General features: G+C 56.8%; 2 long non-coding RNA genes across 2 annotated transcripts in view; one reads left to right on the top strand and one right to left on the bottom strand.

The window, feature by feature from the left end:
* Positions 1-88: 88 nt before the first annotated feature.
* Positions 89-5,634, bottom strand: part of LOC117286891 — a 7,924-nt gene continuing 2,378 nt past the window's right edge. The window contains exons 2-3 of the long non-coding RNA XR_004518042.1: positions 3,163-3,257; positions 89-560 (exon numbers count right to left, since the gene is read on the bottom strand). This is a non-coding gene — a long non-coding RNA (uncharacterized LOC117286891). The remainder of the gene's footprint in view (positions 561-3,162; positions 3,258-5,634) is intronic.
* LOC117286889 lies at positions 2,020-2,426 on the top strand. The gene is made up of 3 exons (XR_004518035.1): positions 2,020-2,101; positions 2,169-2,228; positions 2,327-2,426. It is a non-coding gene; the product is annotated as an uncharacterized LOC117286889 (long non-coding RNA).

Below are 5,634 nucleotides of genomic sequence, written 5' to 3'. Positions count from 1 at the left end.
CTGTGCCTGTGCGCTGCCGCCGCCTCACCTGCTCATTACCGCCCGGCCCTCTGGGGTGCAGGCCCCGGCACGCCCCCTCCGCCCCACCGGCCCTTAACCCCTTTAAGCGGCATGCAGACCCGGCACTACTGCGCTCACTGTGTTGATGGGGAAACTGAGGCACGGGGCTCCTTGGAGATTTTACCTTCTTCCGGTGCCCCCAATCCCACAACGGGTCAAAGCCAGCAGGGCCTGGTAGTTCAAATCCCAACTTCACCATTTGCAAGCTGTGTGGCTGGGCGGGTTATAGCACCTCCCTGTACCTCAGTTTTCCAAAATGGATCAGGTGAGTTCTGTGCAGCAGGTGTGCCGCTTAGTGCTGTGTGACAAACAGCCCTAACTCGTCTGCCTAAAACAGTGTTTCCGATCAGGAAGCCGGTGGGAGGGCTTGACGGGTGACTGGGGTTGGGTCCCTTACAGGACACAGGCCTTCGGGTCTGGCTGGGCTGGAAGGGCCGCGCTGCAGACTGGGGCCGGTTCTGTCAGACAACTCTGTCCTGGCGAAAGTCCACCCTGTGGTCCTGTGTGATACCGTTTTGTTGTTGATTTGGTGCTGGGGCCAGAGGCCAGGACCTTCACGTCCCCATACCCTTTTCATTTTTAGTTTTAAGAAGCCACTGCCTCCTCCCTCCGCTGTCAAACTCCAACCCTACTTTCAATACTCCGGCTCCTTCCGGCTACTCTACTGCAGAAGCTTCGGCCCTATTTTCAGTGCAGAGAGAGCTTAAATAACATTTCAGCTGGGCATGGGGCCGCAGGCCTGTATTCCCGCCACTGGGGAGGCTGAGGCAGGAGGATTGTCTCGAGCTTAAGCCCACAACCCGGGCTGTAAGGTGAGACAGTCTCAAAAAATGAAAAAAAAAGAGACCAGGGATTTAGCTCAGTGGCACCACACCTGCCTTGAAAGCCCAAGGTCATGAGTTCCATCCCCAGTACCAAAAGAGCAAAAGGAAGAAATCTAATGCCAAAGAGGAGCATGAAGTGACCAAAGGTTAGAAAAAGCCACCAGAGGAAAATTAAGTCAACACAGGTTCCATAGGGGTCAGAAAAGCTGCAGTGCTGCCGGGTCTGAGTGACCCCTTCCTGCCGCTGCTGTGGGCAGAGGTCTAAAACCCGCCTCACAGGCCGGGGAACTGGCTCAGTGGTTCCACCGCCTGCCTGCCTTGCAAGCACAAGGTCTGGAATTTCATCCCTGGTACCAAAAAAAAAAGCAATAAAACCGTCTCACTGGGTCTCACTGGGTGGAAATGAAGGTGTCGCTGGGTCCCACTGCCACCCCCAGCTCTAAGGAGAATCCGTTTCCTGGCCCTTCCACCACCTACAGGACCGCTCTTTCCCTCCGCTGTCCCTCGGATTTCCGCTTCTACAACCCAATCTCTGTATCTCTCACTTTCATTTTTGTGTTTTTGTAGGAAGGGTCTTGCTGTGCTGTCCAGGCTGGCCTCAAAAACACAACAATCCTCCTGCTTCAGCCTCCCGAGTGCTGAGATTATAGGAATGCACCACCACGCCTGGCTCCATTACACCCTTTCCAGCTGTGCTTGCTGCTTCCTATGTCATGTGATGACACCACCCTGTTCGTATGAGGCGCACATGTGTTCATATATGTACTCAGACTGGCCCTGCACTCCCCTAACCTGCCTTGCTCAGGGAACATCTCCCACTCCTCTTTTCCAAGAAAACAGGACTTCTTCTTGTCGGACACCCACTGTATTCACCTGACCCCACTGCCCCCAAATACCCTTCATGGCTGTGTGTCCAATCCAGAACCCCACTCGGGACCACCTTCCATTGGGCTGGTAGAAGTCCGCCATGACAGGCTGTGTCCTGACCCTATGTGCCCAGCTCCTCGGCGAGGCCCAGGCTCCGGAACTGCCCGACTCAGACGCCCCTGTGGAATGGCCCCTACCCAGAATGCCCTGCCCCGGTCACCATGGCCACCATTCTGGTCTCCCCAACAACCCCTCCCAGTTCCGGTGGCTTTCTTGGCTCAGAGGCCAGGGAAAGGCGCGAGGTCCCGGGAGCCCCGAGCTGAGGACCAATGGCCATGAACTTTCAGGAAGTGAGGAGGTGGGGGGCGCGAGTGGGCGGCGGAGGGGCCGGGCCTGACCTCTGTCTTCCCTGCCCAGAACGTGACCCTGGCCGTAGCCGTCTTCACCATCCTCGCCTCCATCTACTTCTTCAACAAGGTGAGGGCCAGAGGGCGCAGAGGGGCCCGGCCTGTGTCCCTGCTCCCCGGTTTCGGCCTGGTCTCTGACCCCTCACTGGGCCTCCTGTGCTCCCCCAGGCTCAGCAGTGATGGTCGCCAGCTCGCCTGTCCAGAGCTGGCCTCTGCCGCCTGCACCGTGACCATGGCCTCAGTGACCGAATAAACAGAACAGCACCCGCGCAGACTGTGTCCTGTCCGCTCTCGAGCACCTCAGCCTGCTGCCCGCGGAGGGCCAGGCTGCGAGTCTGAGGGAGGAGGCAGGGCCTGCGTCCCGGTCCGGGGGAGGAGGGTGAAGGCTCAGCCCCTCAGGATGGAGGAGGGCTGGCCGGGACCCGAGCCCGGGGGCTGGCAGAGCGGGCTGTGGAGAACGTTCCCACCCTGACTGCATGAGGAGAGGCGCGCTGGGCGGCTACAGCCTGGCACTGAGGCAGCTCGCTTTGTGCTTAATTCTCGTTGCTTCCCTTCAACCCCTAGTTTTCTTCTGTGTCAGGCAAAAGTGACGGACTTTCTTTTATTGCCCCCAAAAGGCCACAGCACAATCATCAAAATTGTGAGTGGGCTTTGTAAGTGGCTGAGTCTGTCATTTTCTTCTCTTGTCCATCCCTTTTCTCTTTCTGTGCTGGGGCTGAAACTCAGGACCTAGTGCCTGCCAAGCAGGTGCAGTGCCGCTGAGCCACATCCCCACCTCGTCATTATCTTATGGTAGCAACACATCTCGGCTTTCTCCTCTTAGAAACTCCTATTCAACCTTCAATACCTACCGTTAATGCCCCTTAGGGAAGTGCCCAGAACCCCAGATAGGCTGTGTGTCCGCAGCCACTGATTACTGCCCCCTTCCTCACCCCATCTCCATCCCAGCACACCCAGGTGAATGTCCCGGGAGACACCACAGGCTTTGATTGAGGAGACTTTACCTTCTCACTTGGTAAGAAGCAATTTCATTTCAATTCAGTATTGGCTATGGTGGCTTCTGAATAGAGAGAACGTGAGTTTCCAGGAAAAGGGGGGCCTGAAATTTCAATGAGAAACAGACTCATAGTGAAAGCGTGATTTCCCCCGGATGAATATGATTTTTTGCATTACAAACACTGCCAGCCAATGATTTGTTAACAGCACCGTTTAATCCTCGAAAACGTCCAGCTTTGACGGGGCCTTGGTTGCAAAAACACGAGCTACCACACGGAGGCGGTGTCGCACTGTTTTCCCACCAGAGGACCGACAGCGGCCCTGCTCGAGAAACCTCAGCAGTAAGGTCTGCGGGGCCAGGCGTCACCTGCAGGCCTCCAAAGGCCCTTTCCCTACCTGCAGGCCGCGCTCCCCCTGGACAAGGAGTTCTGGGTCCCAAGGACAGGAGCCCCAGCCCTTCTTGGCCTGGCGGTGGAGACCCTGGGTATCATGTTTTGATTTGTTGAGTGGTTGTGGTTTTCTGCAGGGTCTCGCTGTATAGCCCAGACCTTGAATCCTTTTCAGGCTGGCCTGACCCTTCTGCCTCAGCCTTCTGAGTACTGGGATTGCAGAGTGAACCACCCACCAGCTCAGCTGTTTCTGTTTTATTTTGTGGTGCTGGGAGTTGAACCCAGGGCCTTCAAATGGAGCTGCACCCAGCCCTTTTACTTTTTTTCTTCTTTTTTTTTTTTTTAATTTTGAGACAGGATCTTGTCAAATCGCTAAATGGCTCGGGTTAGGCTCAAAGTTGCGATCCTCCTGTCTCAGCCTCCCAGACTGCTGGGCTCTCAAGCATAAGAGTCGGGGGTTTTTTGTTTTTCTAATCCTTCCCACTTCCCCTGGTCCCTCACCTCCCCACACATAACTTGAAAAGGATCAGCCAGGCTCCCATCCTGGAAGCTGCCCCTCCCCAGACCCTCCCCCTAGCATCCCCTCCTCTGGGGGACAATGTCAGAAACAAAGGCAACACAGGCAGTCCTGGGGCACCCTCTGGATGTCTCAGAGCCTTGAGGCTGTTGTGGCCAGGCTGTCCTGGTCAGGTACAAAGATGGACGAGTCCACAGCAGGGTGGAAATCCCTGGGGAGCCCAGCTGCAGCCCCGAGGATCTGAGGTGAGGATGCTGTAAGCTCCTGAGCCTGCCTCGCCCATGCAGCCACAGCCGAGCCAGGCCGGTCATCCCAGATCCCCAGCAGGCTGAGGCAGGAGGATCACAAGGCCAAGCCTAGTCTGGCAATTTGTGAAGACCCCAGACTCGAATAACAAAAGGGCTGGGGATGTAGCTCCCCAGACAGGCCCTCAGTTCAACCCCTGTGCCATAAAAAGAAAAAAATGTGAAGCAAAAACTCACCTTTACTGCAGAAATATTTAGAAGTTATAAAGTAAAAGAAAGAAAATAAGGTGGCTTCCCAGGGCCGGTCAGGGCAAGCACAGAAAAAGCCTTTGGATTTTCACTGTGAGCAAGAAAATGCAGTGGGGTTGACAGGATACATGGGGGCCGCTGCTGCCTCTTGGGGCTCTGTCCTCCCAGCCCCAATGCAGTCGGTCCCACGTGCGTGGCACAGATCCCCGCCTGTCCCCAACTGGGCACTGAAGGCCCCACCCCTCAGGAACCACTCAGTCCTGCTAAGGGTGGTGGCGCACACCTGTGATCCCAGCACTCGGAAGGCTGAGGCGGGAGGATCGCCAGGAGTTTGAGGCCAGCGTGGGCTACACAGTGAGACCCTGTCTCAAAACACGACAACAAAAACAAAACGAAAGCACGATTTGCAGGGGTAAAGCTCTACTTAGGAAGTCAAAAGGAAGACACGAGCAGGACCGAAGCTTAGGCTACAGAGGGCTGCCCCTGTCACAGGGTCAGACTGGTCACACACAGGCAGGGCAGCTACAGCGGGCCAGGCCCCGGTCAGTTTCACTCCAGTCCTGGTCCCCCTCATAGCTCAGGTGAGTTCTCGCATCTTAGGCAAGTCGGTGCCATGGGAGGGGTCCTCATGGCTTGAGTCCAGGCCGGCGTTGAACTCACAGCGATCCTCCCGCCTCAGCCTCCAAAGTGCCGGGATCACAGGCGAGTGCCATCACAGCCCACTCTTCGAAGGGCTAAGCCATCCCATAAATCCCTTCCCTGGCGCCCTCAGTCTTGCAGGGCTGTGACACGGACTGGACACTTTCGGGTCAATAAAGCCAGTGTTTTGCCAGCGCTGGGATGGGCACTGCCTGCGTGACAGCTGCTCTGAGGGCGACTGTGGCTGGAGCGTCCTGTGGGATCCTGCTCCTCACGCTTCAGTCCCTGTGGGGCTTCCGCAGGCCGAGCGAGTCATGATTTCTACCCAGAGCTGCTTGGAAGTCCGGGCTGTCCCGGAGAGGACAGAGCCGTGCTTTTGAGCAGAGGCAGGCGGAGGCCCAGGAGTGTGCGCCTGGTCCCCGCCGCCTCAGTGTCCGGGCC

The sequence above is a fragment of the Fukomys damarensis genome, unplaced genomic scaffold (genome assembly GCF_012274545.1).
Source record: "Fukomys damarensis isolate Sample0158 unplaced genomic scaffold, DMR_v1.0_HiC HiC_scaffold_19, whole genome shotgun sequence".
In the NCBI taxonomy this organism is placed as follows: domain Eukaryota; kingdom Metazoa; phylum Chordata; class Mammalia; order Rodentia; family Bathyergidae; genus Fukomys; species Fukomys damarensis.
This window is presented reverse-complemented; position numbering and strand designations above follow the sequence as displayed.